This window comes from Acomys minous, assembly GCF_964271855.1.
Source record: "Acomys minous genome assembly, chromosome: 6".
In the NCBI taxonomy this organism is placed as follows: Eukaryota; Metazoa; Chordata; class Mammalia; order Rodentia; family Muridae; genus Acomys; species Acomys minous.
Genome location: NC_140487.1, coordinates 21,544,050 through 21,565,781, shown reverse-complemented (window position 1 = coordinate 21,565,781; position 21,732 = coordinate 21,544,050). Strand labels below are relative to the sequence as shown.

Below are 21,732 nucleotides of genomic sequence, written 5' to 3'. Positions count from 1 at the left end.
CAAAACAAAACCAGCTTGCTTGATTTCTTTGTAATGTTCGCTATCTCTGATGATCATTAATATTGTCTGTAAAGTTTCTCAGAGTGTTTTCTTTTTTTCCAAATGAAAGCAACCTGGAACTTTGCAGCAGAAACCAGGAAGAAGAGTAATGGAAGGCTGAAAGCACATGATAGAAAAGACTGGCTCTGTCCTTTTCCCCTGGGGACAATCACCTACATCTAACTTCAGGGAAGCCACCTCCCACCACATCCAGCTTTTGTTCTGCAAAATCTGTGCTTCCTGCCAGTGTGCATTAGATATGTCTTCTTGGTTAGCAGAGAAAACACAGCATGAATTCTAACTCTGCCATTTACTCAATCCTCTCTAGACAGAAGAAAAGGCAAAAAAGAGAGACAGACAAACAGTGCATAAACAACCTTGGTTTAAAAGTCATTGCTCACAAGGCCAATATTCCCCCAAGAAGAACCTGACCTGGAGTCCTTTAAATTGGTGGTATGATTTTAATTCTGCATCTCTCTTCACTCCTCAAGGGAGCCACCTCCAACGGTCCAATTTGTAAAGCCCCGCCCCTTTGCATTTTTTAGTCTGTTAAAACTTACAACTCCGACAAAAACCAAATAACCCAATTGAGAAATGGGGCTCAGAACTAAACAAAGAATTCTCAACAGAGGAATATCAAATGGCTGAGAAACACTTAAAGAAATGCCCAACGTCCTTAGTCATCAGGGAAATGCAAATCAAAACAACTCTGAGATTCCATCTTACACCCATCACAATGGCTAAGCTGTCGAGGATGAGGAGAAAGAGGAACACTCCTTCATTGCTGGTGGGAATGCAAACTAGTACAGCAACATTGGAAATCTATCTGGCGCTATCTCAGAAAACTGGGAATAAGGCTTCCTCAAGACCCAGCTATTCCACCCCTGGGAATACACCCTGAGGATGCTCCAGCACACAACAAGGACATTTGCTCAACCATGTTCATAGCAACCTTATTCATAATAGCCAGAACATGAAAACAGCCTAAGTGTCCCTCAGTAGAAGAATGGATAAAGAAACTGTGATACATTTACACTATGGAATACTACTCAGCTATTAAAAACAAGGAATTCCCCAAATTTGTGGACAAATGGATTGAACTAGAAATGATCATAATGAATGAGTTCACCCAGAAGCAGAAAGAGTCAAATGGTATATATTCACTTGTATCTGGACACTAGTCCAAGGGGCATGTCCCATGAATGTCTTTACTTATCAGGAAAGTGGGACAGAGGGGAGGACATCCTGTTGGGACTCTAGGTGAGAGAAGCATGGGAGAATGGGGAAATAGAAGGATCCAGAGGGTCCTAGAAGCCTAAAAGAAGAACATTATGATGGGTGGATCTGGGCCCAGGGGTTCTGCTCAAACTATGGCACCAGCTAAGGACAATACATGCAGTAAACTTCAAACCCCTACCCAGATCTAGCCAATGGACAGGACATTCTCCACTATTGAGTGGAGAGTGGGGACTGACTTTCATTCGAACTCTGGTGCCCCATATTTGACCACGTCCCCTGGATGGGGAGGCCTGGTGGCACTCAGAGGAAGGATAGCAGGCTACCAAGAAGAGACTTGATACCCTATGAGCATATACAGGGGGAGGAGGTCCCCCTCAGTCACAGTCATAGGGGAGGGGAGGGAAAGTGGGAGGGAGGGAGGTATGGGAAGATACAAGGGATGGGATAACAATTGAGATGTAATATGAATAAATTAATAATATATATATATATAAATAAAAAACTTAGAACTCATCATTTCTAATTAGTGAAAAGCCTAATTTTATAAACTACTAAACTATCAAAATAGCAATTGGTTTCATCTATAGAGGTATAGTCAGGGTCAACAAAGCAAATTTCAGATCTTGAATAAGATATCGTAGATTTAATAATCTTATGGTAAATCATTAACGTATGAATAGTGAAAAGATGTCACTCAAAGTATTCTACTCATTGGCAGTTTATTATGACATGAACTCAGGAAGAATAACCCAAAAATAAAGTTCCATATTTGCTGAAGAAGCATTCACTCCTATACTTAGCATTTACTGAACACTGAGAAGCTATGTTTCCATTAGTATATTCATCTCATAAGGACAAACCTTTGGATCCATGATGTGATCTTGATGGTCAACTTGATGAGCTTTAGAGTTGCCATGGGGATAAATCTCTGGGCATTTCTGTGAGGGATTTTCTAGATTAGACTAATTGGGAAGACACACCTTATACGTGAGGTGGCAATATCTTTCTATCTGCTGAGATTACATACTGAATTATAAGGAGAAAGTGAGTGGGGCTGGAGAGATGACTCAGAGGCTAAAGGCATTTGATGCTACTGCAGAGGCCCCAGGGTTAGTACTCAGCACTAAAATGGTGGCCAATAGCTGTTTGTGCCTCCAGTTCCAAAGGACCTAGAATCTTCTACTGTCTTCCACACTCACCAAGCATGCACATGGAATACATACATATGCTAGGTAAAATACCATACACATAAAAAAATAAATAAATAAGTTTTTTAAAGGAGAAAGAAAGCTGAGTGACAGCATCTTTTTCCAACTGCTGTTGAAATGTGCCCAGTCCCCTCAAGGCCTTGACACCATCGCTACCCTATCATGACTGCCTATGTGCTTGAACTGTGGCCAAAATAAACTCTTCCTTTTGCTGTTTCTTACCGCAGCAGTAAGACAAGTAGCCAATATGGTATCTCTTTCTTCTTTTCTTTAATCTCCAGATTAGTATACAATACTAAAGAAAGCTAATATAGTCTAGGGCTGGGAATACAGTGTCATTGGTGTAACGCTTGCCTGGCAGTCAAGTTTAACGTTCAAATCTACAAATGAGTAAACAGTGGCGGGGGCAGCAACAGGAACCAAACAGATGGCTTTCTGAGAATGGAATCAGAACCTGGACTGGGAAGGACATGATAGTTATCTATTGAAAAATGATCATTACTAGATCTATCCTACATCAACAAAATTGTTACCATTCGCCAAAATAAAAATGAACCATACTTGAAATCAAATCGGGAAACTATTACTGCCCATAATAAAACATCTGGGTTTCCTGACCCTGTGAGGATTGGAGGATCAGTATGAATGTACACAAATCCCACCATTACCCCTACCAATAACAATCCTCTTTGTCTTCTATAGAAGAATCTTGTTTCTTTTGCCAGGACGCATGAAACTGTGACAGACTTCTTAGTTTACATCAAAATTTAAATATTGAAAACTTCATAGCACTGAACAACAGTCAAGTATGAACAGGTAAGCCAGGCACAGTGGCTCACACCTGTAATCCTAGCACTTAGGGAGGCAGAGGCAGGTGGATCTCTGTGAGTTCAAGGCCAGCCTAGTCTACAAAGCGAGTCCAGGACACTCAAGGCTACACAGAGAAACCCTGTCTCGAAAAACAAAACAACAAAACAAAACAAAGTAGGAATGGGTGGACAGGCATAGAAACTTTTACCTCTAAATGAATATATATGTGAGCGTATGGCGGGTGTGCACGCATGCATGCATGTGTGTGTTGAGAGGAGGGGTTGACTTTGGGTGTCTCCCTCAACTGCTCTTATTTTTGAGGCAGGCTTTCCCTGAACCTGGCTCATAGACTTGGCAAGAGTGGCCAGTCAGATCCAGCGATCCTCTATCTCCATCTCTCTGGCCCTGGGATTATGCTCATGTACTGTTGGGCTGTCCATGGGTTCTAAGGGACCAACTTTAGGTCTCCAGGCTTATATGGCAAATCCTTTACCATGCGAGTCATCTCCCTAGAGCCCTCAAATGCTTACCCTTGATCTAGTAGTCCTTCAAAGCAAGGCTGGAGTGAGGCAGAAAATGAGCGTTTCCCTGGAGCATAGGCCCTGGTTGAGTTGCTGCACGTAGCTGCATTACAGCATTCTTCCTCAGTGGATAGTTTTAGATCGACATGTCCAATGTATCGCTGCTGCAGCTGAGGGATGACATCCAACAGGAAGAATGCTGAGCTAACTTTATTTGCCTTGGTGCACAGTCGAGACTTGTAGAGCGAAAGGTGAGAGCTTGAATTTTATCCTGCACAAAAGAAATATTGAGCACTTGGTGGGCCAAGTGTAGAGCTGGTGTCGTGGCTATCAAAGTGTTGTGATAACAGTCGCATTAATTCAAACAGAGACAAGAACCAAAGGGGACCTACATGGAAAATGTGCTAACTCTGGAAGCTTTGGTTTGAGAATGTTGTCCTTTCTCAACTCCTGGCTCACCTTCGCATCTCTTCAAATGTGTAGCTTCTTAACCTAAAACCCACCAACAAGTCACTAAGGCAGAAATAACCAGGATAATGGACCTGTCGTATCCATGGCTACTCGTTGCTCTGGACAGTATTCTAAGTAAAAGAACCACCACCCAAAACCCTCAGAAAGCTGATTCTCCTAGGAATTTACATGGTATACCAGAGTCTAAATGTACAGCTCATCAAAATAGACGAAACATACTTAGTGATGTTTAAAAACCTGTGGAAAAATAGTTCTGTCATCTCTCCTCACTCTTAAGACTACGTCAGTGTAGATGTCACAGCAAAAGATAAGGGGCTTTCTTTCTGGACCAAGCCCATTTCTAAAGTCAGCACTCATAGATCCTGTCCAGCACAGACAAGCAGCATGATCCAGCAGTCCAAGCCAAAGCCCACGAGTCCAATCCAGCCACCCCTGCGTTGTCCTATGAAGAACGTGGCAAGCTTGAAAGAGCTCCCTCCATTCCACTTTAGATCACACAGTAACCAGTAGACTTCCTCCCTCAATAATATGGTTTAAAAACAACAACAACAACAACAGACCTGCCCCCTGGGAATCGGGGCTTGCTACTGTAGCCACTCAAGGGGCTGAAGCAGGAGGATCACAAGTTCAAAGCCGGCTTAGGTCATGAAATAAGGTCGAGGCCAGCCTGGACAACTTGTTGAGATGCTGATTTAGAAAATTCTTCTGTATCTATGCTATGCTGTGCTGAAGGCTGAGCTATATAAAGGTCCCCTTCACTGACGTAATCCGGAGAGCAGAGCAAAGACTCTTCCAGAGATAACTAATAGTTCCACTCTCCACCTTTCCTTTAAAGTAAACAAAAACATGAATATCTTAGGGAAATGTAATTACTGACCACCTACTATTTTACAGTTTTGCTTTGGAAAGGCAAACCTTGTGTTCTCTCTACTTAAGACTCCTTAAGAAAATAATAATGCTTTTTTTTTTAAAGGAAGTCCAATTTGAAGAGAACTATGTGTTTTAATGATGACTTCTGACCCTTGGGAAATATAAACACAAACATCTAGAAACTGTGACAATAGATTTTCTGTCTTTTAATGCTGGTGGGAAGTATTATTTTGAAGTATTTCAATTCTTAATGAAGATGCACAGCAGGTGACAGCTCCGTTCTTCCTGGCAATTCAATTTTGCTGCCTTATTAAAACCCAGCATTCAGCTCCGCGAAAGCAGGAGAGAAAGCAAGGAAGGTTTCTGCAGGCTTCCAGCCCTACTTTTACCCACTTTAAAAAGATTGCTTGACTTGGCCACTTACGCTGTTTTTTCTGGAAACCACTCCTCCTTTTTCTGGGCTGCACTCCGAAACCACTGGAAGTCGTCTGGCCTACCCAGAGTTAGAGTCCAAGTCATTTTTTCTTTTTCTTTCTTTCTTTCTTTTTTAAAAATGACATTACCGGCTCTCTATGAGCACCCTGCATTTCTACAAACAAAAAGCAAAGCCCGGTTGGTTCACAACTTCTTATATGGAGGTGGAGGGGGAGGGGGGTGTCCGTCCGTTCTTTTCAAATTTTACCTCAGAAGAGTAAGCACTGCTGAATCCAGCTGGTGACTCCCATGGAAAACTTTACCTCAGAAACATTTGCAATCAGTTAAGAAGTGAGTCCCAGAATGCTTAGCAAAAGAAGCTGAAAACGGTTTGGAAGGGATATAGAACTCTATGTGCCAAACCTTAGAGCTCAGAGTTCCAGAGTCCTGCTTGAACGGTGTGCACTTTCGGCATTGTTTGGGTGCCTGGTGAAGGGAGGCTGCTAGGGATCTGTGGACTTATGGGCAGCTTATATGCTGTATTTGTGTGGGCATCTGTGTAAACCATTATCAGCCTCCTGGCAGGTCACCAAGACTTGTGCACATCCGTTTCTGTTTTCATTTTGGTCCATTCCTCTCAGGACAGGAGGGCTGGAAAGAACTGGCCACGCAGCCATGAGACGCGGGAGACTCTAACCTACCCACATTTCCATGCCTACCCAACTCTCATTCTTCACGCAACTCAAAGTAATCACCATGGAGTAGAAGCTTTGGTTTACATTCTTGAAAATGGCCTTTTGAGGGGGCAACGTCGAGCGGTCTAAACACTGAGAGAACTAGCTTTTCCTGCTGAACTCTTGACCATTGAGGGGGCTGCTCTCCAATTTCAGCAGAGTTAACTCTTCTCTGGGCCTGCCACTGACTTGGCTATCTGGATAGCTAGATTCTCTCAAGCTTTTTTACCTAATAAAATGAAGCCAACATCTTTAGGCTGTAGTGGTGATGAACCATAAGTACATGCCACGTGCCTGGAAAAGGAGTGTTATCAATAAAGGACTGTTCTTACTAAATTCTGTGACAGCAAAATGTACCATTGTAGTCACACTCCACAATAAAAAGTAAAGAAAGAAATAAAAACAACTTGCTGGTTATCATCTGTATGAAACATCTGTGTGGAATCTAATTATTATTGTAGCGCTGGTTCCATTCTGCCCGATAGAATGCCCCTGATTATCGTCAAGGGTGCAAAGTTTGCTGAGGCAGAGAAGTTTGATTTGCTTAATGTGAGAGAATGAGTCTAAAGGCAACGCAGTTACATTCAGAGGGAAACTAAAGAAACTCCCACAAAACCTCCAGCACATGGAGCATAGCACAGGAAACGCATTCCCAGCAAGCATGGAGAGTAAGTCCTGGTACCAAGGATGAGGGGGACACTGTGGCTGACAACAGGAGACTGGACGGTGGGCCCAAATAAGATGGTTATTAAGACTGACCAAAGGAAACCGGTGCCTATCTCTCTCCTCAGTCCTCTTGACTATGATCAGCTTTGCTTCTAAACGGGAGAGGTTCATGGAGGCTGCAGCTAAGTAAACCCAGTACTGGTCTTCGTTGACCATTTGTGGTAACGAGTGGCCTTGCTCAGACTGTCAATTCTGGCTTGCTTTGCAAGCAGTAAAAGCAAGGAACGGAACATACCTGCCTGCCTCTAGTTCACTCAGAATTGTGAAGCCACGGACATTTAAATAAAAGAAAGAATGTGAATATGGCTTAAAAGAAAGTGATCTGCTGGTGTTTAGTTCATTTGCGCAATCAAGGCAAGTAAGTTTATAGCGCTGTTTTGCTGGGCTTTGGACCAGCCACCTTAAAAGTTTGCTTTGCTCATGTGGGTGACAGTGTTCACTCTCTCTCTCTCTCTCTCTCTCTCTCTCTCTCTCTCTCTCTCTCTCTCTCTCTCTCTCTCTCCCCCCCCCCCCTCTCAGGAGGGATTTATGAATCTTGTCCCCAAAGCTGCAATTATTTCCTGTGTTTCCTACCAATTTCTCAGGTACCCCTCATAGACAGCCACAGTCATCAGTCCAGTCTATAGCCCCTCCCACTGTTCCTTAGCCCCTCCCACCGTCTCAGGCAAGGCTGACATTCATAAAGAAAGACAGCTCTGACAAACATTGGAATCCTTTCGTTAATCAGTTTTCCTGCCTCTGATTTGGTATCACATTCTTCCCTTTGGGTCATTTCAATGAAATTAGACCCCACCATGCCACACTAAATGAAGGGGGGATAGACTATGAATTAATGAAATTTGGGTAATGTAATTCTTTTAATGAAATTTGGGTTTATTGCTTTACAGAACCAATAGTAATTACAACTCGGCCGAGAACTGCTTCATTGAGATTCAGATTTAATAAATAACGAAGGAAGGTTTGTAAGAATATCATAGCTGAGCACCTGCACAAACACTGCCAGCATCGACAAAAACTCCATGTGTGTTTTTTATTCATCGCATCCGTTCATTCCTTCAACATAAACTTGTTGAACACATATTATTTACCAGCCAACATGTTCAATGTCAGGGGCACTAGTGCTAAGCAGACAGAATTACTCCTTCACCTACTTGTTTCTTGTCTACTCAAAAAATTTTCCTCTCATTAATCTTTGCCCTTATGATCCCATTTCTATTACTTGGTGTATTCACATAAGCACAAGCTTACAATTAAGTTAAATTAATGAGTCTTTATTTACTTCAAGGGCAGAAACTGATCAACAACTTTTCTCTTTTTCTACACCTGTGCATTAAAGAGAAGAAGCTGTGTAACTTGTGCTCTTTTCCTTTGACAACATGAGTGAAACGGATGCCTTTGACCAGGACGAGGTCATCAGTTCAGTCTTCCATTTCTGTTATGCCAGTCATTACTAGAGCCCAATCAACAAGAAGTTAAGAGTAATATTGTAAAGAAAATACACCATTGCAATATATATTTAAATCTTCACACACAAACACACACACAGCGCACACACACACACCATCACCATCACCACCAACACACACAATAGAAAGAAACTTGAAAGAGTTTGAAATCACTAGCAATGCATAGTGATATAATTGTCTTGGGAGGCAAGACAGGGAGCAGTGTAGGCAAGAAAGAATAAGGCTTATAGCTCTCAGAAGCACATGTTACTCTTCTGCCCTCCTAGAAGGAGGACTTAGTCTGTTGGACTCAGGAGTCAGTCCATCACCTCCAGAAGAGGTGGCTTACTTGTCAGCACCGTGGTAGAAACAGGTGTTTCAGGTCAGTGCCTATGCTGATGAAGCTCTGGCATAGGTGGTCCCTTCTGCTAAAATAGTGTATCAGCCAATGGAACCTACCTTGTTCATTTCTAGAATTACAACAGAGTCCAGAATTAAATCCCACATAGAACTCTTTTTCAAAGGTGTCCTGATCGCTACTCATCCCACACTCCTGCACACTATTCTTTGAGGGGATCATCAAGGAGAACAGGAGCACATGTTGAAACCTCATCCTCAGTGTTACAATGTTTAGTCTTATTTGAAAATAGGGTTTTCAACGACCTAATAAATTTTATGAGGGGTTGTTTGGGTGGGACGGGAGGCAATTTTAATGTCTTCATAACACAAGGAAGGTTATGTACTGACTGACATGGGGATAAACATTGTGGAGACACAGAAGATGGAGTTCCTGAGTCAACTGGAAACCCTAAGAATAGCCCATCCCCCACCCTGGTAGACTGCTGTGGAAGACCATAGGTGAACCCACACCTGGAACTTAAGCCCCTAACTTCCACAAGGGCGAGACCATGTGTTTGTCCTGTTGAAGCCACCAGGTCTATAATACTTGGTTAGCACAGCCTTAGCAAGTGAGCACACCCAGTGAGTTAGTTTTCAGAAAGATGGGCTATGGATGCGTTCTACCTATGCCAAATACCAAGAAACAGGGGCTCAAGTCCTAGATTCATTGCATATCCTAAATACAAACCTCAGGTTGTATGTTTCTCTCCATGGTTCCTTTGCCTGAGTTTCTCTCTTCCCAAAGCAGCATGCAGCAAACTTTAACTAGAGACACAAGGCCAATTTGATGTAAAAGACTTAAGTCTTATTTGCCCATGGTTCTCTGTCATCTCTTTTACCCCCAGTATATTCTTCTCTGTGGCTGTGTGTTATAGCTGTAACCCCTGAGAGGCAGAATAGTCATCCAAACATGTGAGGTCAGTAGCTAGGGCCTCTGAGACATTTGGGAGCAGACTGACATGATGAAATGGTGCTTGCTGTAGATCATTAGTAACAGTACAGAACAGAACTACAAGACGAAAGAGGGAGAAGCTGAGATATGGCAATTATTGTAACTACTGAGTCAGGTGAAATGACCAGTAAACACCAGTTAGGAATAGAATCCATTGGAGACCTTAAAGTACTGGTCACTGAGCCTACCCCTGAAATCTTTTGACTTGTCTTGAGTCAGGTCCAGAAGGCATAAGAATACCACCTTGATTATAAATATCCATGCAAAGGTCTGTCTTATTTGGGGTGGGGGTTGTTAACTAGAATTGGAAGCCTCGGAACCAAAACCCAAGGAAAAGACCATGAACCAGTGTCCTCAAGTGTGGCGGCTATCTTTAGTTCAAGGTCTAAGTGGCACCTTTCCTAGTCACAAAGGATGCTTGTACTCCTCACTCTACACATGTGGGCGAAGAAAACATACTCTGAATTCACAGATAGAGGAGGCAATGCTGAGTGGGGATCCTAGCCTTCTCTTGTCTCTGTTCTTGCCAGAATTTTAGTAATTTGCCAAAAGATTAATAACCCAGCCGCAGAAGTTACTACTTAACTCACAGAATCAGAGCAACAGGACGCTGATCATTACATTCACACAAGCAATTTAAAGCAAAGCGCCACACAGAGTCAGTTAAACACAGCCGATCAACACTAATGGACTTCTCCCCATGATAAATGATGGGCTCTCTGTGATCATCTATCTGATGGGAGGGATCAAGTCTGTCTCTCTCTCTGTGCTCTTAATTCTTCTTATACAAAGTAGCCTCACTGTACAGCTTCAGCAAGTAGTTCCTTAGAAAACGAGGAAAAAGAAGTTTCTCTTTTCTGATTCCCCTCAAGTTCACGGCAAGAAAATTCCCAAGAACTGTAGTCTCTATTAAGTTGAGAAGACAGACGTGTCATGGGGAAAGAATTCTGTTCAACAATAGCAGCAGTGCCACATAGCTGACCAGTTGGAAGCCAGCCTAGCCAACGCGCCACAGCCCTCCCCTTCCAAAAAGAAGCCAGCGTGGCTCAGGAGACGCCTCCCAGGGGAACCTTGGAGTTCAGCCTCCGTCCCAGGGCCACTCTTTGTGTGCATTTGCAAAACTTCCATGATCTTCCTCCTTCCCCTCGCTCCTACTCCCCGCTCCTCTTCTTCCTCTTCCTGGATCACCCTCCCCTCCCTTCTCCCAAGCTTCAGCATAGAAGTAGCAAGTTAGCTCCGTTCCCATTATCCCTGAGAATTTAATTCTTTTACTCAAAATGTAAGGATTACTCTTTCCCCCTTTATCTTCAAGAGAGAGGGGGAGATGAGGAGAGCAGAAGAGGGGAGAACAGGAGAGGAGGAGAAACTGAGAGAAAACAGGAGGAGAGGAGGTGGGAAGGGGGTGGGATGGGTAAGGGATTCACCATTCTAGCCTCTCTTCCTGAGTGCTATTTAAAGTGCTGTTCTCAACCTGGAGAAAATGCAATGTATACTTCCTCAGTGTGTTTAGTTAAGGACCTCATGAATCTTGTGGAAGCCTCCACAGCTAAAGTGGTTATTATGCTGACCCGAGGGTGTGCCTTTTTGGTGGACACTTCATCTTTGTGTCCCTGTTTATTTGTAGCAAGCAAGTTCAGTCCTGTAAGACACTGATTAGAGAGGCAATGGAAGCTGTTATCTACTGTGAGTTGTGTACAGCGAAAAGCTGCCCACTGTTGCTCTGATAATTGAGTGTGTGGAACTTCCCAGCTTGCAGGCGACTGTTGTCTGGGGTCTTCAACTCTACCTCAGTCTCTTTGCAAGGCCGCCACCGCTCACCTTGAGTGCTTCCTTTCAGAAAACAACACAGGAATGTTGTTGCTTCTTGAAGATTGCAGAGGAGCTGGCGCCTGCTTTTCTTAACTCAATCTTGTGCTTAACCGACCCAAAGCTGTTGCCTTTGTTTATACCAACTTTTAGCTTTGCAGGGAATCTTCCTAAGTGGAGGGAGCTGGTGGGGGATGGTACTGGGGGTGAGTCACTTTCTGCAACTCTGAGCTGAGTGTGAGGCAGATGCTGTACTTTCAAACCAGCTGTTCTACATCAAGAAGAGACAGGCTTGTGTAACCCTTTGTTGCCCTGCACATTCCAAATAAAAGCCAGTCACTTGGCTTTGTAAAGATTTTCCTGTGAAAACATACACACGGCATAATTCTATGAAATAATTCATGTGTAAATGTGGTTAGTACTGTTTGGTATTGTTTGTGTCTGTGCCTTGAAATATCACAAGTAAGTGTGAGCCCTCACCATCCACATGGCACTGCCATCTGCTTCCCCTTTGAAGGAAATCAACCATCTTCCCAAGAAGTGTAAGAAAAAAAAAAACAGATTCTAAAAAGCAAAGAGAAGTAGCCTAGGGTTGAACTTGCTTCAGCTAAAGCCTAGAGTCTATTTAAAAACCTTTCCCTGAAGGGTTAATGTGCAGCACCTCCCAGGAAATGACAAATGGCTCCTCAGGCCAGAGTTCTGCACACTGCCCTGCCCCCATCTTCCAGACATTAAATGCTCCGAAACTGGTTTGAATTGGTTCCTGAGGTTTAGACTCACAGACCACATTTTTTTAAACCTCCTTTCCCAGCCTAGTACCGGGAGGAGCGGAGGTGGGGGGTGGCTAGCTTGAAATTCTAAAGATAGAATTTCACAAAGTTGTCCACGTTGCTTGCTGGAGGGAGGGAGGGAGGGAAAGAAGAGAGGGATGATAGAAAGAAAGGGAAGAGAAAGGGGAAGGAGAAAAAAGAAAGAAGATGGAGAGAGAGAGAGAGAGAGAGAGAGAGAGAGAGAGAGAGAGAAGACAAATCTACATGAAGTTATGACTCAAAGTAGTATGTTTCAATTAAAGATATTTGCCTCCAGTTTTTTTTTCTTTGCATCTTGAATTCTTTCTGTAGCTTTCATTTTATGGTTTTTCTACTCCAATAACTTCATTTAATTTTATCCCTATCCCACAGAGTTATTCTGTGACACCTGTGGTCCTTAGGTGTCCTTAAGCTGGTAGGTCAATCAGGAAATTCTTTTTATCTTTTACATGCTTAAAGCCCACCCCAACAAGTCTTATTCTGGAAGCTGGAGAGATGGCTCAGAAAGTAAGAATATTTGTTGTTCTTACAGAAGAACCAGTTCATTCCCAGAGTCCAAAGGAAGGTACCCAACCATCCATAACTCCAGTTTCAGGAATTCTAAAACACTCTTCTAAGCCTCGTGGGCACCATGAACACACATGTTACCTATACATAGATGCAGACAAAGCATTCATATACTCGAGATAAAATAACTAAACACTTTAATTAAAAATTGCATTCTATCCAAAGTCTATTTTGGCATCTTGGGAAGTAAAATTAGTCCCTCTAGTGAGGTTAATGCAGAGATGTATTTTGCACTGTACACACACACACACACTACACACACACACACACACACACACTACACACACACACATACACACACACACACACACACACACACACACACACACATACATGCATAGAGAAGAACATTTAATGCTGATAGTTTTGCTTATAGGCCTTAGAGCTGTAACTCAATGGTAGAAGACTTGCTTAGTATATAAGATTCCCTGACTTCAATCCTTGGCCCCATAAAATATTAAATAATAAACAAATAAATAAACAAGCAAGCGGTTGTGTGTAAGTCTATTCTAGAAACGCTCTCGTTTTACTTTCATTGCTAAACTTAGGAAAAGGGGACCCTACTACTCCCACTTTCTGACCACATGGTTCATTCACACTGGCTGATAGCTAACTTCCTTCGGATGCCTCCTTCCTCCGTGGTCAATAAGTCAATGACATCTGTAGCTTGTAATTTTAAGGCCATGGATCTCCTTCAGCATATGCTCCCTTTCTTATCTTGAGAAGTCATTCTCCTAGGGATCTTGCAAACCTACTACCCCTATGCCTCGTCCTCTTTTTCTTTTTAAAAAAAAACCCTCATCTACCTTCTGTTACAAAAATCCTCATCAAATCTACCATTAAGTAATTTTAAATGCATCTTCACAGATTCTGCTCTGGACTGTTTAGTCAGCCATACAGCTCCAGTGAGAATTTCCTCTCCAGCAAACTCCAGGCCCTGTATCTCTCCATCCCACAGCCCATCCCTCTCCCCTTACAACTTCCAAGACTCTTTGACTTCTCTTTCCCACCACACCTCCAGAATAGCATGTTCTAAGGGGGCATCGAAGGGGGCATCGTCTTCCCTCCCAGCCCCGCTGTTCATCTGATGTTTCTTGAAGCTCAAAACTTTCAGCTGTTGGGAGCAAAGTGAAACCGTCATCTCTGGGCTTCTTGACCCAAACAGTTATCCAAAGCTGCAAATTATTCCACGCAAAGACCTCAACTCAGTCTTTTTCTTTATATTCCCATTACAAGACTAAAAAAAGTAGTAACATTATGTCTTAAAAATAAGGAAAGCAGTTTTTGAAGACTATAGAATCCATTGAAGGATTTAAAATGGTCATTATGCACCTTGGATGACCCTTGAGTGTTAGGGTGGAGCCTGATGGGAAGATTTAAAACCAGTGTGGGTCCAGACCCACTCAGCACAGGTGAGTACAATTAAAATTTGCTTGAACCTGGTGGTGGTGGCGCAGGCCTTTAATCCCAGGCAGAGGCAAGCAGATCTCTGAGCTTGAGGCCAGCCCAGTCTACAGAGCAACTTCCAGGACAGCAAGGGCTACACAGTGAAACTTGGTCTTGAAAAAGACTGAAAGACAATTTGTTTGAATACAGTCAAGTGCGTTCATTAACCTTCAAAGGGCACTCCTTAACAAAATATGCCCCGGAGTAATCACACCATTATACTCTCTTGTTATCTCTCAGTTGGCACTGGATGTGTCCTTATCATAGAATACAATGGAAGTGTCAGTATAAAACTTTCAAGGATAAGAAGTCTTACAGTAATCTGTCCCCTTTCTTATAGTATTCTCTTTGGAATCCAAAGGCAGGGGTTCTCGCTTTTGTCTTGAGAGCCAGAGACAAGCATTTCAGTCAATAGTTCAGCCTTCTAGTTAGCTCTGCTAATTGTCATACAGGTGAACAAACCATCTTGGGTGCTTCATACCAGGCCAGTTGCTCAGTGATTCAACCCCGACCACAGCCAATACAAGGTAAAGCAGACTTACTCAAATTCCAGGTCCATAAGCTAAAGGATATAATAATGTTGCTTTTATAAGCCACCTGATTTTAGTATAATTCCTTCAGCAGCAGTAGATAATAATAAAGCATTCTGTTGAGAGGTAGAAAATAAAGTTAAGTACATCACTGTACTAGTTTTTAGAGACACTCTCTACAATGTCAAACAAAGATGCTCTTCTTGCTGATGAAGAACATAGGGAGCCAATGAACGTTTTTGAGCAAGAGAATTACAGCTGTAGCATAGTTAGTTTGGCAGAAATGCATAAAGTGAATGATGGGGCCCCAGTAATTTGATTTAGAAGACATAGGGCATCAACTTGGCTGCTTGCTGCTATTGACAAAATTGTCAAGCATTTCCCAAAGGAACATTATCATGGCTAAGTGGATAATGTATAGGACATGCTTTGAAAGATCATTCCAAACACTATGTAAAGTAAACTCTTGTCAAACATCATAATGATCCTAGAAGCAGATAGGTGATCTAGCCAGCAAGTTGGAGTGACAGCTTTTGTGTGGAGCATCCCTGTCCTGGGATGCTGATATGCCCCTGATTGAGCAACTTTCCATTATTCTAGCTATGGTAACTGTGGAGGGTCCACTTGCCATGCAGGCCCTCTGCCTCCTTCCACGTCCTCCTCCTCCTCTTTCTTCTTTGTCATTCCCCTCCTATTCATCACTAATACTTTGCTTTTCTTGTAAACTTTTCCTTGACATTCACGACTCCAGTTGGTTAGTCTTTCATGTGGATGGCCACTGCACATAGTAGTCAGTCATTTTGGTTTTTTATTTGCCCTTTTGTTAGTCCTATACTCTGTTCACTTCTGACTACCTGGTACATTATAGGTGTCATAACCACTTTTTACTTTCCTTTTTAGTAAAACTAGAGGTGGCAACATAACAAGGGTGAAACAGAGCCCTCATAAATGGAAACAAAATGACTTTACAATTGACATATGAGGAACCAAGACTATAAAAGAATTGGAAGTGAGGTTTTGTTTGTGGGCATCTAGAAAATCATTAACATACTAAAAGGACCCAGGAAAAATAATGAGGGCTATGAATATTATGGAAGAAGTTTGAAAAGTAAAGATGTGTCTAGGTCAAATTGAGAAAGTGGTGCAAAACCTAAATAATAATCTACAGAGATAATTATGTAAATAAGGCCAACATTGATGACTCACATTTTGGCCATGGGAAATTACATGAGAACATTTCAAACAAAACGTGCCTGGCAAGATAACTCATTGTATTTTGGGGTTTTTTTTCCAAAACCTCATTATCTTCTTTCCACCAGTATTCTTTGTTTCAAAAAGTGTTACTACAAAAAGGCAGAAACCCAGAATTCAATTCTGACTCATCCTTAGTCTATATTCTCACACCCCAGAACTAGCTAGTTTTCTTCATCCATTCCCACTCTGCAAGCCAGAAAGAGGACCCTCCTTGTGGACCAAATTCACTGGCACCCTGATCTTAGACTCTTCTCAGAAACCACAACAGAGACAAGTAAGTGTCTGTTGATTAAGCTCCCAGGGGTGTGGTAAATCCCATCATTGTAGCAGGTCAGCTGACAGAGATGCCACTGAGTTTGTCATTTCCTTATAGATCCTCTCTATGTGTCAAGTCTTTGTCACATGTTCCCATACTATCCTGCATGCTTGCTGAAAGACAGTAAGTCAGCATTTACTGAACAGGCTGTTTAATGTCTGGTTTTCTGATAGGCTGTAAGATCAGGATGGACCTTCTGGCCAGATTCTCAGTGCTTGCCAGAGTGTCTGAGACATAGAAAGCATAAAATGCATATTTAATGAAGGAATGACAGTAAAACTTGATTGTACCATTTTATTGTGCTTTTTATTTGTCTTGCTTATTTCCTGGAATATAAGCCCAGCAGATCCTGGCCTATCAAGGCTTATCCTTTTCCCTTGGGGAATGACCTTAATATTCTCTGGACAAGTTAGAAGTCTCATTTCTGTTTGGCCGCACAAAGACCTTGAATACAAATCTGTACGCGTCGTTTATTTGTCACACGTTCACACATAGTTACGGGCACCTGGAAGGCAGTTCTCACCAGTGTATCCTCCCAACCCCCTATCAGTGCCTATGGCTCGATACATGTTTTGCTAGAGGAGAGAATGAGTGATTCACTCAGTAGGAAAAAGGATGGAGCTACCGTGGCCACCCCTCCAACCTTTCCTTACTATTCCCTCCATAAACCTGTTGCACACACACACCCCTTTTTTTGTATTTGGTGTTGATGCTGGGAATCTGAGGTCAGGTTATATCACACTTTCCCAACAGGGCCACTTCCAGAGCCTCCTGCCTATTCCTTAATTTTTGAAAACAAGTTAGGCATTTGAGATTTCATAATATTCTTCCAGAAAGCATCTGAAACATTACAGGGAATTTCAGTGCTCTTTTAAGTTTTCACTACTCGGTTTTTAGACAAATTTTTGAATTCTGAAATTCAGCTTATTACTGCTATCCTTTGCTTTCCCTTTCTGCCAGTACCTTGGGGACGAAGGCTATAAATGTAAAAGATTGAAGTTCCATAGACCCGGTGAGCCTGCCTATTTCAGACCTCTCCTCTTGACTGGTCACATGACATTGATGGAGCCACTTATGTCTCAGGATTATCTCCATTATGCCTCACATGAAGTGTAGCAATCAGCACACTAAAAATAGAGAAAATGGTTTCCTAACTCGCCTCCCGCTCTCTGCTGCCGCCATAGGCTTTCATTGTTGCTGGGGCCTTATCCAGATAATTTCTCAGTCTGAAGAACACTGTGTATTACCAGAGACAATTATAGATTGCCCTCGCTGATTCACAACACTTTCCCTGGCCTTTCTCATAAGAATGAGTACTTCCTGTAATTATAAAAGGAGCGATGTGTCCAATTGAAGCTCCAAAGTGGTTTTTGTTGTGTGAATTAGCTCTCGTAAAGTAAAGTTAACTAATTTCACGTGTAAAATTCTGTCTCCTCTAGCACACTGACAGTGCAGCTCTACCATAAGCACCACCTGGAGCCAGAATATTTTTTAGCATCCTCAAAAGAAGTCTCGTGTCCATTAGGAAGTCATTCTCCATTTTCCTCCTTCCTTGGCTTCTGCCCGCCATTACAGGTTTCTGTCCCTGTGGCTTTATCTATTCTGGGTATTTCAGGCAAGTATGGCATTAAATATCTTAGCTTTTTGTTGTTGTTGTTGTTGTTGTTGTTGTTGTTGTTATTTTCATCAGCTGGCATCTTTTCAAAAGTTTGTCCATTGTATAGTATGCATTACTTCGTTTTTCCCAATGAGTCCATGCAAGACTCTCCTTGACGAATACACCATACACACTACATTTAGTTTATCCAGTCATCTCTCCACAGACAGAATCGCTTCTCCCTTTGTCTGTTGTTACTAGACCATGAGCATGGCAGCATTTTAAGAATTGGGATTATTTATGTTGATATCCTCAAAGCTTAGGCAATGGGTTAATCAAATATCGGTGGAGTGTGGGGATCTAAATTAAAGCTTTGACAAATGTTCAAAGACAAACTCATGAACACAAACATACAAACCCTGATTCGTTTCCTGTATTCCTACGTAATAATCCCAACACCCAAGTCCAACACCTCATCCTATGTTCCATATGTCCTCTTTACTCATCTCTGCTGCTCATCTTCGGGCTACATCTTCACCATCTCTGGTGTCCGAGGTAGCATTAACTGTCAACTTGCCACAGTTTAAATTATTTGAAAAAGGAAACTCAACTGAGTGACTGTGTTTATTGGGTTGAGATAGTGGCATGTCTGTGAAGGATTGTTTTGATTGTTAACTGAGGCAGGGGAATACCATCTCTAAGTAGGTGGTTGTGGGCCATATAGGCTAGGGAGGTTGAGTGAGCCAGAAAGTAATTCCCCAAGAAACCTTCCTCTGTGGTTTTTGCCTCTTGTTTTTTGGATTATCCTGGCTGATAAACTGACATGCAAGTGTAAGCCAAGTAAACACTTTCCTCCCAAGATTGTTTTTGGTCAGAGGTTTTGTGTTGTGTTGTTCTATTTTATCACAGTAAAAGAACAGTAACTAGCCTTACTTGGCCTGCAGGATTATGGTCCCTTACTAAGGAAGCACCTGGTCTCAATAGGCAAATACTTTTCCCATGGAACAAACCACCTGAGGCAGAGACTGTTTGATGGGAGATCACTATTGCAGTGATGCTAAGTAAAGAGCAGTGGGCTCTTCCTGCTCCTGTCTTGTTGCTTACTGAAGCAGAAGTCAGGTAGTAACAGCCTCTGGCATAAGAATCCTTCAGTGGTTTTCCAGGCGCTAAAGGAAGATTCCTGAATATACCACCAGATGCTCTTCCCAATTTCTATCCCCCTTCCTAACCACCTGATTTTCCAAATACCCTTTAACTAGGCCTCAACTATTAATTCTAAAAACCTATTGTCTCTGATCTCTCAACAAATGTCACAGGAGTGTCAATAATGACTCCAAACATGCTAAGGTCTCAGCCCTGAGGAGGTTTGCCTTACTCAGAGTGTCAATGCTGCCGTGGGCATAGGGAGTCTTTGTGTGAGGTTGACGAGTGTTGAGCAGTTTCCTGGACTTTCCCTCAGACATTAGCTGCACACACTCTTCTTGTGCCTAGTCATGACCATCAGCAATGTCTCCAGATGTTGCCCACAAAGCTTCCCATGAAACAAAATCACCTCACTCTGAAAGCCATCGTTGTAGTGAGCGATCACTGTAACAGTGGTTATTTGAGTGTGCGTTATGATGAATGTCACCTCCTCCTACACACATGGTGCCGTCTCCCTGGAAATCTTTGCCTTCTACCTCTTGAAGTCTTCCAACACTTCCACTAGCTCTTCCTCCTAGGAGCTCCCTCAACTCTTCCAAACAGAACCAGTTGCTTCTCACTCTTTTTTTTTTCTGCCTTATAAATTTCTTTAAGTCATTTGAATATATCGCTCAATGCACAGACACACAAAAAAAATCTCTGTGCTTTAGAAGAGGAAAGCACTACTCTCTCAGCTAGGTAAATGCATCTGTCCCCATTAGTGAATTACCTTCACTTTAAATTTTAGGGAACAAGGGATTTCAGTAAATGCACATTTAGTTGTATTTGCTTTCTCCCGGCGACAAGAAATTTTGCCCCAACATATAAGAAGCATGAGTCATTCCTGTTGGGGATAATCAAGGGGGAAAAAGGAAATTGGGTGTTGAGATGAAAAACATAGAGTAAAGCAGATGGCGTGGCAGTAGCAGAGGGGTTTTGCCTCTAGGCTTTAGGAAATAAGGGAGTCAGAGGAGATGTAAACCAGGTCCTTAAAAGGATACCCCCACAGCTACAAGGAAATAGCAAAGTGGTATTTGTGAAAGAATGACCTGATGGCATGAGCTTTGGAGAGTTATTTGTGGGACTGAGTATGCAGGTGTCAACGGCTCCAAATCATGAAATCAGAAAGGCATTGAGCACTTGCTGGTGGGGGACTAGATACTGGCAAGATGTTTTCACATAAATATTGCCTTCAGCAAAACAAAACAAATTTATGGACATTTTGCTTAAATGTTAAAAAATTTCCATAGCCTCACAATTGGAGAAAATCTACCATGCAAGTGATAGTCTCCCGAGGCTGGAAATTCTATCTTATCTCTCCGTCTCCACATCCACACCTGCCACACAAGACCTTCACAGTTGTTTGTTGAACATACAATTCAAACAAGATATGCGGAGGGCAGAGGTTTTGCCAAAACTCACCCCCCTCCCTTCTCTCAGATGGAGATTCTGAGAGAAAAGTTGAGGTTGGAAACAGGAACAACAGAAAAAAACAGGTGCAACAAGCAGCTGAAGTTAGAAGCAGTGAACACTAGAGACAATATTCCAGGACTGTCATGGGGGGGGAGGGGCCGGGGCAGGGAGGGGCCTGCAAAGGTAACTGCAGATGTTAGAGCTTGTGTTGAAACAGAGAGCCCTGGGGAAGAGGCCCAGTGACCCAAGCAGGCAAGTCTACCATGAGCACGGAGGCATGGCATTGAAGCTTAAGGGATCCCACCTTCAATGCAGAAGGAATGGATGAGGTTAGGAGAGCTGCCAAGAGCATGTTTTGGGCCCAGTATCTCATACTGTGTCTTACACAGACTAGCGTGACTTAATTGACAGAGTGAACAAATGAATGAACAAATGAATGAATGAAGGAATTGGTTTTTCGTCAGTTATAGAGAAACTAGGCATATCACAGGGAAGAAGAAGAGGAGGAGGAAGAGGAGGATGGGGGAGAAGAGGAGAGGTAGGAGAAGGAGGAAAAGGAGGAGGAAAAAAAGAAAGAAAGAAAGAGAGAGAGAGAAAAGGAAAAGAAAGGAAAGAAATGCCTATAACAAGACAAACTAGAAGGTAAATTGTAAAGACTGTGCACCATTCAACTCAGACAAAAGAACAAGGTCAATTGCAACCAAGATTTAGAAAATGCTAGACATTTGAGCATTTAAGCAAGAATTGGGCCTACTTAGTGTCTGGGCAAGAATGTCTCTAGATGTACAACTGTGAGGCCCCATCAAGGACTCACAAGCACAAATGATGACTTTGGTGACTATTTTAGTTTTGCATCTTCCACAATTTGCATGTCTTTTGGATGCTTCAGATGGAAACATCACCACCACTGTTCTTTAAGTTTCTGAAGTTCCGGTTTTATTCAAGTATTGAAAACTGACATAGAAACAACAAAATAAAGGTATG

General features: G+C 42.5%; 1 protein-coding gene across 4 annotated transcripts in view; it reads right to left on the bottom strand.

Annotated features, from left to right (window-relative positions):
* The window catches only part of LOC311598927 (uncharacterized protein), a 59,725-nt gene that overhangs the window by 27,296 nt on the left and 10,697 nt on the right, over window positions 1-21,732 (bottom strand). Inside the window, exons 1-2 of one of the 4 annotated variants that reach the window (XR_014779711.1) lie at window positions 11,647-11,776; window positions 3,827-4,088 (exon numbers count right to left, since the gene is read on the bottom strand). The exons of 1 other annotated variant lie outside the window; for it this stretch is intronic. The gene's annotated coding sequence lies outside the window, so the exon portion shown is untranslated. Of the gene's footprint in view, window positions 1-3,826; window positions 4,089-5,582; window positions 5,705-11,646; window positions 11,777-21,732 lie in introns of those variants that run through there. 2 more of the 4 variants (XR_014779712.1, XR_014779713.1) reach the window with 2 other exon arrangements.